A 13,288-nucleotide genomic window follows, 5' to 3' on the forward strand; every position below is an offset into this window, starting at 1 on the left:
TTTGCATCAGTGTACACACAGTATACTCAGACACTGGCAATCACCATTCGAGTTTTAGCTTCAGCAGGAAGTCAACAGGCTGTAGCAGCTAGCTACAAACTGGCGTCAAGCACAGGGTCCTCCATAATTTCGGAGGTCTGTAAAGCTTTATGGAAAGCATTGCAGCCAGAGTTCCTTCCCTGCCCTTCGGTCGCCCGAAGCTATTGCAGCATAGGAGGAAATGCGATGCTACCAAGCGGACCAATCACAGTTGCTGTGGTCTGCGTCACCATGATACGTAGTTACATTTTAGGGGAGGTGCGCGTCAGGCCATGGCATAGGGTACGGCGTAGTGTACGGCGTAGGGTATGCGGTTATGCCGTACCTATGGTGTCGATTTGATGCACAAGTATAAATTGGCCTTGAACTCTGACATCTCCTTCCTCGGCGGTCGCAACAGGTGACCCTGAAGCATGAATGAGGCCTGGTCCATGCCACAACTGAGGCCGTACAGCTCCTCCCAGGTTGGTCTCACCAATAAAGCACTAAACTAGACTCACAATATTCTACATTACCAGTGTCGAACAGTGTCCTGCAATCACAACAGAAATGGCCGATACAAACCCCCCCCCCCCCCCCGAATTGCGCATCACCTCCAAACATCGCTGCTGATGCTGTCTTCTCTGGGTAGCTGAAGCAAGCTGCAATATGGTGCACAACAAGTTCAGTTCCATCACTATCCAGCAACTCATTTGTGTGCGTTAGGCCTGCAGTAGATGATGTCCCTGATAATAAGTAATGTCTTGCAATCAAGAGGAGGATGTAAAGGATGAACAATCACATCTTTAGTTGGACCCACAGAGGCCGCTGCATATAAAAGTGCTGCCATTTGACCAGAAGTCGATTGCACTTTGTATGATATATCTAAGTAAGACATGAATTTGGGCCATTTTCGTAATTAGTTCAATCTCAGATCCAAAGTGAGAACTTCAAGCTCTTCAGTGTCAAACAATTAGGTAACGGTATCATTACCACACATATAAAACTTATTATTTCATACTGTCAATATTGAAAAGCTTGCCAATATAGTTGGAGGCATGATTATACTTACGGTAATGTGCTTTTGAGCAAACTAGATTTTAATGAACAATAGTAAATGGAAAACAAGAGGAAAAACTAGATGAACATCTCCCAATAAGAGCAGGATTATTTCTTCTGGGAAGTATAATTGGCAGGAGAATTAACGATTATTCTGTCCAGGACTTGTAGTATTAAAATATGCAGATAATTTTATAGCTAGCTTAATGGGTAATTTGAAAGATAGCACAGTGAGAATTCCCATGCTACATTAATTCTTTATATCCTTTGGTGGATTTTGAAGCTATAATATTCTGATTCAGAAGTAAAAGCATAATTAATTAAAATTTTGCCATAACACTTTTGCAGCATAATTTTACATTGAATCTTGTTTTTGCTTGTTCCCCAAATTTACAAGGAACTTACCTTTTGTTTACAATTAGTTTTTTGAGACTGACCTTGAAAAGGAAGTGCACTAGCTCCATCAATCCTCTCTTATGAAGGTGTTCCTGCAGTTCAGGTGGGTAGGCGGTCTCTGAATTTTAATACCGGAATACGTTTTTTTCCATGTCAAGATGGTGCATAATTCTGAGGGAACTTGCAGCTTGTATTTGCAGATCATATCCTTCTGGGATACAGCATTTTCTGGTGTCGGGAGGTGTTTTCAGAGTAGCCCTGGTGAGTATCTGCAGTGCATTTTGCAGATGATCGCCATGGTGGCCATAATGCCACTGTGACTGATTCGGATGGTGAATGGACGGAGATTGAATGGGCTCTGGATGGTGCGAAGCTTGAGTGTGTGGAGCTGTACTTGTCAAGTCATATGACAAGTATTCCACTGCATTCCTGATGTGTCGCTTGTAAATGACAGAATGGTTTTACAGTATGTGAAGTTAAGACACTTGTCCATGCTACTCTGCTCTTGTGCCCATGGTATCTATGGGGTTTATCCATTTGGGTATTTAGCCAGTTTAATCCCCAAGGCATTGTTAATGGGTTCTTGGTGATAGTGATAATGATGATTGGAATGTCAAGGGTAGGTATATAGACTTCCATTTGTTTAACCAAGCCTTTGCCAGGCATTTGGGTGGCATGAATTCACTAGCCACTTATCAACTGAATTAATGTCTACATGTTGCAGACATGCAAACATGAACATGAACTACTGCATTTTCAGATAAGTTATGAAAAGAGTTGAATATTGTGTAACTATTAGAAAGAGTCTCTTATTCTGACCACATAATATGATGAAGGCAATTGAAGATGGCTAAGTACAGGGCATTACCCTGAAGAATTCATGTAGCAATGTTTTAAGATTGGGATCTCTAAAGGCTGCAACCATCATTTTTGTGCAATATACAGATCCACACATTGAAGGGTTTGATAGAAATTGACTTCAGCTTTACCAGAATTCAGGATTTCAACCAGAATGTCAGGGAAAGCCACTCACACCACACCATGAAATTCAGCTCCTTGGTTCACATTTGTGTGATAAAGACCGACCTAGAGTGGTCCATGTGAAATGCAACGATGGATTATTGTTGAGTGAGTTCTACTTGATGATCCTGCCAACAGCATCTTCCATTGCTTTGTTGGTTATAGAGATTGACTGGTTGTGTGGCATTTAACTAGATTGGATATGTCATGCTTGGGACATACCTGGGAAACAATTTGCTTTACCTGGTGGATGTTGCTATTGTGATTATACTGCAAAACCTTGGTTAGACTATGGCTAGCTCTGTGGGTGTGCAAAACATCCATGACACAATTGGAATGTTTGTTGGTTCCATTAACTTTGTTGTATCCAGAGCCTTCAGCTGTTTCTTAAATTCACCTACATGTGAATCAAAGTAGGTGAAGACTGGCAGGGTGAGGATCTCAGGAGAAGTGGTAATAGATCCTTCATAGGCTATTTATAACTGACCATGGTGAGGAAAGAGAAGTCTTGGGTTTAGCATTTACACAGTGGGTCTTTTCATTGCTATAAGTGGGGATTTTGTTGGAGCCAATTAATCCACCACTGCTTTTGACAGTGACCTACCTGTGTTAGGATTGCAGAGCGTTGATCTGATCTGCTGGCATTGAATCAAATAGTTTTTTTCTTCTGCATATTGCTTTCACTGAATAGCGCACATGCAGTCCTGTGCTGTAGCTTCTTGGTTACCAGTTTATACTTGGAAGGGCGGTGCTTCTATACTAGTGTATATTTGCTAGCAGGAGCTCTTGTGTATTGGAACACCATTAGAGATTAACCAGATGTACAAGGAGTGATTGATAAGTTCGTGGCCTGGGGTAGAAGGAGTCAATTTAAGAAAACCTAGCACATTTGTTTTTCAACATAGTCCCCTCCTACATTTACACACTTAGTCCAGCGGTCGTGGAGTATATGGATCTTGGACCTCCTGAAAGTGTCCACAACAGGGGTGATTGTTAAGTTCATGGCCTAAGGTAGAGGGAGATGAGTGATACAGCTCTCGTTACATGCGCATGCAGTTCAACTCTTTGAGTGATTATGCAGAAAGTTTGAAGTCAATCACCCATGCTGTGGACACTTTCTGGAGGTCCAAGATCTGTATGCTCCATGAGTGCTGGACTAAGTGTATAAATATAGGAGGGGACTATGTTAAAAAATAAATTTGCTAGGTTTTCTAAAATTGTCTCCCTCTACCTTAGTTCATGAACTTATCAATCACCCCTTATACGTAGGCCTCAGTAATGTGACTGTTACTGATCGACGTGCATGAATCATCTTCCATGAATGAATCACTGTTAAAATTGATAATGCTTTAGTTGCATGAAACAAGCTTTTCCCTTCTTGTAAATTCTGCTACTTGCTGGTATATCCACATTTCAGTCTCCTATTGATCAATTTCGATGAACGAATAAGTGGCAAAATTGATGACACAATTTAATGTGCATTCGATTAGATAGAACATTTCACAGCTTGTTAAATGTGTCTTTCTGTCAAATGTCTGCCCACCTGACAGCATAGCTGATCAAAATATATGCCAGCAGCAAAAGTTTAGGGAGAACATTTGCTGTTCATTGAACCGACTACATAAACAATACTTCCCTCAATATAATACTTGGCCTCTGAGATTATGCTGAGATTACAGGATATAAATCAGCACACATAAGGCACTAACATACAGAAAGAAAATTTTAAAAAAACATGAGTTATTCCAAAAGATTGTGCAGTCAGTTATGGAGACCATATTGTACACAACAAGATCCCACAAACGATCCTAAATTGGTTTAATTTCAATGTTGGGATTTGGGGAAAAGTAGGGATACTGTGGAAGACACTAAGCACAGGAAGAACAAAGAGGTGACAGAGATCATTCTGGAAACAGGTAGTTACAGGCTAAGAAATCTTGTATTAATTGTCAGAAAATATGGAATCCTTTATTTAAAGAAGTGATAATGGAGTACATTAAAAAGCAAGCACAATGAGGAAGAATCAATGCTTCAAATAAATACAATACTGTAGTTCCTTGACCATATAACTTAGAAATTACATAAAGGGGAAACCAGTGGAAATAGTGTTTAGTTTCCCAGAAAATATTCGATGAAGTGCCATATAAAAGTTTAACATACAAGATGAGGCCTTGTAGCATTAAGAGAAACATGTTATTCTGAAAAGGATCAATTAACAGTCAGAAAATGTGTACTGCACAGTTAGTAGGGCTGCGGCCTCACAGCTTCAGGGACGGGATTCAAACCTGACCTGTGTGTGTGGAGTTTGTCCTTTCTCCCTGTGATCTTTCCCAGCTACTCCAATTTCTTTCCACGTGCTGAATGTGGGCAGGTAGTTAGACTGACTGGCCACTGTAAATTGCCTGTAGCATATAGATGAGCAATAAAATCTTGGAGAAAGTTGATGTAAATGCAGGGAGAATGAAAAGTGTTCAGTTAGGTTTAGAGTAAAAGTGGGTGCTGGATGGTTGGCACAATGTTTAGGACTTACAAGAATGCAGCACAGGAGCTGGCCCTTCAGCATTTGCTGTCTGTGCTGACTGTAATCCCAAGCTAAATTAAGCCTATCTGCTTGCACATCCACATGATCTATATCCCTCTATTCCCTGCACATACATATGCCTGTCTAAATGTCTCTTAAGCACCACTATCTGGTCTGCTTCCACCACTCCCCAAGCAGCATGTTGCAGAAAAATCTCTGCATATAAAATCATCTTCCCCAGCACATCTCCTTTAAACTTTACTCTTCTCACCTTAAACTATGTCCTTTTGTACTTGACTTTTCTATCCGAGGAAAAAGGCTCATACTGCCTCTCATAATTTTATATATTTCTCTCAGTTCTCCCATCAGTTTCTAGTGCTCCAGAGAAAACAATCCAAGTTTGTCCAACATTTTCTAATATCTAACACTTTCACATCCAGCAGGATCCTGGTGAACCTTATCTGCGTCGTCTCCTAAACTTCTACATTCTTCCTGCAGCGAAGCAACCAGAACTGCACACAATATTTCAGATGCAGCCGAACCTGAGTTTTACGCAATTACAGTGAGCTGGTGCACCAAAGGGCCTGTTTTTTGCCCTATTACGCTAAGAAATGGGATATGGAAAGAAGCAACATACATCAAAGTTGCTGGTGAACGCAGCAGGCCAAGCAGCATCTATAGGAAGAGGCGCAGTCGACGTTTCAGGCCGAGACCCTTCGTCAGGACTAACTGAAGGAAGAGTGAGTAAGGGATTTGAAAGTTGGAGGGGGAGGGGGAGATGCAAAATGATAGGAGAAGACAGGAGGGGGAGGGATGGAGCCGAGAGCTGGACAGGTGATAGGCAAAAGGGGATACGAGAGGATCATGGGACAGGAGGTCCGGGAAGAAAGACAAGGGGGGGGGGACCCAGAGGATGGGCAAGAGGTATATTCAGAGGGACAGAGGGAGAAAAAGGAGAGTGAGAGAAAGAATGTGTGCATAAAAATCAGTAACAGATGGGGTATGAGGGGGAGGTGGGGCATTAGCGGAAGTTAGAGAAGTCGATGTTCATGCCACCAGGTTGGAGGCTACCCAGACGGAATATAAGGTGTTGTTCCTCCAACCTGAGTGTGGCTTCATCTTTACAGTAGAGGAGGCCGTGGATCTACATGTCAGAATGGGAATGGGATGTGGAATTAAAATGTGTGGCCACTGGGAGATGGAAAGAAGGATCATTTTCAGGCGGCAGGCTATAAATATTAAGCTTCTTCAAGGATTTTTTCTGAGTTCTCAACTCTTTACAAACTGTATTGATAACTTATGATGGGAATTATTTGGATGTATCTAAGTTTTTAATGATAAATGGTTGATAGAAAAGAAAGTTGTGAGGAAGAAGCAAACTACTGACAACTTCAAAGGGATTAGAAAGGTAAAACCGGTAAATTGGTAAACACGAGGAAATCTGCAGATGCTGGAATTTCAAGCAACACACATAAAAGTTGCTGGTGAACGCAGCAGGCCAGGCAGCATCTCTAGGAAGAGGTGCAGTCGACGTTTCGAGCCAAGACCCTTCGTCAGGACTAACTGAAGGAAGAGTGAGTAAGGGATTTGAAAGTGGGAGGGGGAGGGGGAGATCCAAAATGATAGGAGAAGACAGGAGTGGGAGGGATGGAGCCGAGACCTGGACAGGTGATTGGCAAAAGGGATATGAGAGGATCATGGGACAGGAAGTCTAGGGAGAAAGAAAAGGGGGAGGGGGGAAACCCAGAGGATGGGCAAGGGGTATAGTTAGAGGGACTGAGAGAGAAAAAGAATGTCTGAATATCAATAAATAAATAACGGACGGGGTATGAGGGGGAGGTGGGACTTTAGCAGAAGTTTGAGAAGTCAATGTTCAATTGGTAAATTAGTTTACTATTCTGACATGTACAGTGAAAAACGTTGTCTAATGCAGATCATTTCATCTCATAATGCATTGAGGTGATACAAGGAAAGCAGTAAAAGAACATAGAATAATGTGTTACAGTGATGGAGAAAATGCAGTACAGGCAGACAGTAAGGTGCAAGGCTATAGTGAGGTGGGTTGTGTGGTTCTGGGTGTCAGGTCGGTAGTTTGTTCACTCCTAGAGGTCGGAAGATCACCAGACCTGTATACAGATTTAAAAGAACATTCTTGATATTTGTTAGCATCATAAAATTTAGACTTAACTGGGTAGAGTGATTACAATAGAGAAGACAAGTACATTTGCGGAAAGCAGCTGGCAATGAGTTGCTACCCTTCAGCACGAAAAAGTTGTCAAATGGAGAGTAATGAGAGGAATTGGGAGGTTGTCTACCTTGCAAGAAAGAATAGAAAGCAAATGTGGTATTTAAATTGTATGAAAAAAATAGGTATTGATAGGGGTGGAGCTAAAGATGGTGCCAGAGAGTAGTTCTCCCAGCTCATCAGTGAAACAGTTAAATTCAGGGTGGCTGGGTCCTGCCAGAATCTTTGATCTATGGCGGCACACAAACTACGGTTCTGCATGGCAGCGTGCTCCCATTCTTGGAGCTCACTGATCAGCCGTATTTTAGATATATAGGTTCGGCCTGAAGCGGGGCACCTTCAGTGCCTGGCATGGCCCTGTGGACACGAATTCTCGTCAGTTTCGTGAACTGAAGTGTAACGGGAGCCAAAACATCAAAAACAGCGACAGCGGCTGTCGAAGGGCTTTGCACTCAGAATCTCTCTCTCTCTCTCTCTCTCTCTCATGATGGTGAGGGAGAGTTTGCTGCCAATTCTCGAGTCGCGGAGCTTGGAATAAAATGCATCGCCTCAGACTGACTGTAACATTGAAATAGCAACTGTTGGTTCCCCTCTCGCTGTGGAAGGAGCAATATCTGCCTCTCTCCTTGTTTGTGAGACTGTGTGTAGGATTTCGAAAATGTTGGAGTGAACAGATTGCTTTTGATGTACTGTAGACCATGATCTCTCTTTGAGGGTTTTGCTGTTGCAAACAAATGGAGTATTGATCTTAATTGCAAGGCAATAGACTACAATTATAAAGAAGTTGTGCTAAAACTATTAAATTGGTCTTTGTAGAGAATATACATTGAGTTATGGCTTCCATATTTTAAGGAAGGATCTACTTTTCTTGGAAGAAGTTCAGAGGATAGCTAGGCTCATTTCTGGGAAGAAGAATTTGGTTTATTAACAGGATAGGTCCAGGCACATTGGAAATTAGAAGAATGATTTCAATGCAACGCATGAGATTCTGTAGTGGCTACAGAACAAGGGTGTTTAGGAAGCTATCTCCTCATGAGAGGAGATGCAACCTAAGAGTTAATCATTGAATTAAATGAGGAAGAATCCTTTGATACGTTAATTTCAAAAAGCTGTGGTTGAAAAGCCATTTTGCATACTACAGCTGAGACAGATGGATTACAGGGTAAAATAACTGAGCTTGAAAGTTGTGATGGATCAAAAGATCAAACCAGCATAATCTTAGTAAAAAGTGATGCAGGCTCAAGGGATTGCATGGCCCACTGTTTTTTTTGTTCATACATAGTATTAAATTAATTAAAGACGATGTTGGAAGAGATCTAGAACTTATAGCAGATTAAAACATGTATAACCACTATAGAGCAACAATCAAATAAAGCTATTGGACCATTGAAAGTAATATACCATGAATCAAGGAGGATGGGAACCAAAGCTTCTCGTGCTCTGGTCAGAGAGTACTTGGAATGCTAAGTTTAGTTACAACACAAAGAAGAAAGAGATAAATTAAGTCACTGGGGAAAAGTGCAAGAAAAGTTAATTAGGCAGTGATCTGTTTGAATGGACACCGAGGAAACATTGAAGATCCTTTGAACAAGAAGGAAGATTTATGAAAGAAATGCAAGATTTTTTTGAGTATGGCATAAAAAATAATGCAGACGTTCATTCAAATTTAACCATTGGGGTCTTTAATAACCTGAGCATTTTATCATTGCTTTATCTTCTGTCTAAAATATGGTGTCTGGAGTTATGGAGCAGTCTTCTAGTGCTGTTTGTCATAGTCATAGTCATAATCACAGTCATACTTTATTAATCCCGGGGAAAATTGTTTTTTGTTACAGTTGCTCCATAAATAATTAAATAGTAATAAAACCATAAGTAGTTAATAGTAATATGTAAATCATGCCAGGAAATAAGTCCAGGACCAGCCTATTGGTTCAGGGTGTCTGATCCTCCAAGGGAGGAGTTGTAAAGTTTGATGGCCACAGGCAGGAATGACTTCCTATGACGCTCTGTGTTGCATCTCGGTGGAATGAGTCTCTGGCTGAATGTACTCCTGTGCCCAACCAATACATTATGTAGTGGATGGGAGACATTGTCCAAGATGGCATGCAACTTGGACAGCATCCTCTTTTCAGACACCACCGTCAGAGAGTCCAGTTCCATCCCTACAACATCACTGGCCTTAACGAATGAGTTTGTTGATTCTGTTGGTGTCTGCTACCCTCAGCCTGCTGCCCCAGCACACAACAGCAAACATGATAACACTGGCCACCACAGACTCGTAGAACATCATCAGCATCGTCAGGCAGATGTTAAAGGACCTCAGTCTCCTCAGGAAATAGAAACGGCTCTGACCTTCTACACCCTTTCTATGGCTCTGGGTTACCAATATGCCCTTGGATGGCCTTCATCTCAGAAATAAGTGCTTTTTAATGATACAGTCTATTTTTGTTTCCCACTAAGTCTAAACAAAAGTTGCCCATTCACATACAGTGAGAGAAATAAGATTATGAGATCTTCCTGCAATAAGTACCCGACCACCAACTTCATTTACTTAAGCGTTGGGTAGCAAACTTCACACTTCTAATATTTCGACTCTGCCACCTCTGAGTTTAGTGTAGGATTTGGATTAATGAATAGTTGTTGGCACAAACTCAATGGGCTGAAGGACCTATTTCCTTTGATTTCCAGCATCTGCAAATATTCTCCTGTTTCTATACTATTTCACCCTATGAGACATAAAGGAGTGGTTAAGTTGAGAAAGGATCCACTTGAATCTAGATAGCAGTAAACAGATTGGATGTATGGAGGATGTTTCCCCTGGATAGAATGTCTAGAATAAGAAGTTACTGTTTCAGGATACAGGATATTTAGGACTGAGATAAAGACAAGGCTTTTTAACCAGAGAGTGGCAAAGCTATATAATTTGATACCACAGAAGTGGTTCATTTTGGTAGGTCAAATATGATGACAGAATGTAGTATTAATGGTAAGACTCTTGGCAGTGTGGAGGATCAGAGGGATCTTGGGGTCTGAGTCCATAGGACGCTCAAAGCAGCTACGCAGGTTGACTCTGTGGTTAAGAAGGCCTGCAGTGCATTGGCCTTCATTAATCGTGGGATTGAATTTAGGAGCTGAGAGGTAATGTTGCAGCTATATAGGACCCTGGTCAGACCCCATTTGGAGTACTGTACTCCAAGGAAGTATGTGGAAACCATCGGAAGGGTGCCGAGGAGATTTACAAGGATGTTTCCGGGATTGGGGAGCATGCCTTATGAAAACAGGTTGAGTGAACTCAGCCTTTTCTCCTTGGAGCGACAGAGGATGAGAGGTGACCTGATTGAGGTGTATAAGATGTTGAGAGGCATTGATCGTTTGGATAGTCAGAGGCTTTTTCCCAGGGCTGAAATAGTTGCCACAAGAGGACACAGGTTTAAGGTGCTTGGGAGTAGGTAGAGAGGAGATGTCAGAGGAATGTTTTTTACTCAGAGAGAGGTGAGTGCGTGGAATGGGCTGCCGGCAACAGTGGTGGAAGTGGATACGATAGGGTCTTTTAAGAGACTTTTGGATAGGTACATGGTGCTTAGAAAAGTAGAGGGCTATAGGTAAGCCTAATAATTACTGAGGTAGGGACATGTTCGGCACAACTTTGTGGGCCGAAGGGCCTGTATTGTGCTGCAGGTTTTCTATGGTGCTATGCTTCTAGAAGTAAATGCAGGCCAACTCCCCAAATAAATTTAAGTAGATAGATTTCAAGATGCAAAAGACATCACTGGGAAAGAGAACATTTATGTCTCTTACTCTGTACCTTGCAGCAACAGCTGGAACTTTGTAATTAAAAAGGTAGGGATTACAGACTGAGTTCAATTAATTACTTTGCCATGCAAATTATTGTGTGACATGATAGAAACAAACATTAACAAATTATTGCTAAGCACCCACTTCTGAACTACTCTTTCGCCTTTGAGAGATCTGAGAGATTGGACTGCTACAGGACGAATGTATCAAGACAGATGCGCACAAGATGCTGGAGGAACTCGACAGGATCTGTGCAGGGAAATTAACAGTCGACGTGTTCGCTCCAAACTTTTCATCTGGACTGAGAGATAGAAGGGAAATGACCGGCATAGAAGAACAGGTGGAGGAAAGGCTGGCAAGTCTGCGGTGGATCCAGGTGAGAAGGGGTGATGGGCGGATGGAGGACAGGAGAGCTGAAATAGAAACAGAAGTTGGGAGGTGATAGGTGTACGGGACAAAAAACTGAGGATGATGGAATCTAGCTGAAGCAGATGGTGGAGCAAGGAGTCAAGTGAGTGAAATGGAGAGGGCAAATGGGAACAGATGGGGTGGGAACCGTGTGGAAGGCGTGTCTGTGGGTGATGAGAAGATGGAGTGCATGTAGAAGGAAAGGAATCAGAGTGAAGGGGCCTGGGGTGAATTAGGAGGAATTAGACCCACCACATCCATGCTGAACTTGTTCCACATCTATCTTAATGCCATTTGCCCCATATTAGAACTGGATCCTGTTGTGCCTTACCTATTTCAGTGCTTGTCCAAATGTTTCGTAGAACATAATGATTGGATCTGACTTCACTACATCTTCTGATAGTAAGTTATAGATATAAGCCACTCACTATCTTAAAAAGAACTTTCCCCTCAAATCCTCTTTGAAATTCTTTCTTCTCACTTTAAATCTATGCTCTCTTGCTTTTAATACCAGTATAGTGTGAGAAATATTTTGACTATTTACTCTTTCTATGCCTCTAATAGCATTCTTCTATCATCATCCCAATCTCCTTCTCCAGGGAAAACAACTCCAGCCAATCCAATCTCTCCTGATAACTGAGGGCATGCAATCCAGGGAAAATCCATTGAATTTCCCTGCATTCTCATCTGCACAACTACATCCTTCCTATAATGTGGTGATCAGAATTGCAAACAATACTCCAAGTGTAATCTCACTAGGCTTTTGTGAAGTTGCATATTCTGTATTATATCATGCAGCATTAGACAACCTCTCTCACCATCCATCAAATCACTGATTTTCATGTCATCCACAAGCTTATTAATCATATATCCTATATTCACATCCAAGTCATTAATATACATCACCAAAAACAATGGTCCAAAGAAACAGTTATTACCCTACACCCATCAGGCTCCTGAACCAGTGTGGATAACTTCATTCACCTCAATATGTAAACTGACTCCACAACCTATAGATTCACTTTTAAGGACTCTACAACTCAGTATTATTTTTTTACTTTTTTGTTATTTGCACTGTTTCTCTTCTTTTGCAGTTTAGTTTTTGTCAGTCTTTGTTATATATAGTTCTTTTCATGAATTATACCGCATTTCTTTATTTTCCTGTAAACACTTTCAAGAAAGTGAACTTTGAAGTAGCATATAGTGATATGTACACAGAGTGGCTACTTTATGAGGTACCTCCTGTATGTAATAAGGTGGCTACTGAGTGTATCCTCATGATCTTGTGCTGCTGTAGCCTATTTACTTCAATGTTTGACATGTTGTGCATTCAGAGATGCTCCTCTGGACACCCCTGTTGTATCTTGTGTTGTTTGTATTACTGTGACCTTCCTGTCAGCTTGAACCAGTCTGGCCATTCATTCTCTTAGGAATGTTCTCATTAATAAAATATTTTTGCCCAGTGTCATGAATCCTTTGGATCAGCGGGAGACCCCCAAGGGCTCCAGACTACGGCACTCTACTTCACCTGAATATCATTAACTTACCTCAATGTGGCTTGTTTTACCTGTTAATTGCTCCCTGAAGTTTTGTCGTCTGCTTATTGGTAACTGTAGGCTTCTCATGCGACCTTGTACTATTTAAGTTAAGTGCACTGAGCACTCGGTGCTCAATCTTGAACTAGCCTTTCCAGTGGTGTTTGGAACTCAGGTCTGCAGTTACTCCACACCTGGGTTACTAAGCTGAGTTCATCTTCACCGCAACTCTAAGCCATCATGGAACTAGTGGAGTGTGAAAAGCTGCATACAGCATTGGTCTGTCAAGGA

Source organism: Mobula hypostoma, chromosome 24 (genome assembly GCF_963921235.1).
Source record: "Mobula hypostoma chromosome 24, sMobHyp1.1, whole genome shotgun sequence".
NCBI classification, from domain to species: Eukaryota; Metazoa; Chordata; class Chondrichthyes; order Myliobatiformes; family Myliobatidae; genus Mobula; species Mobula hypostoma.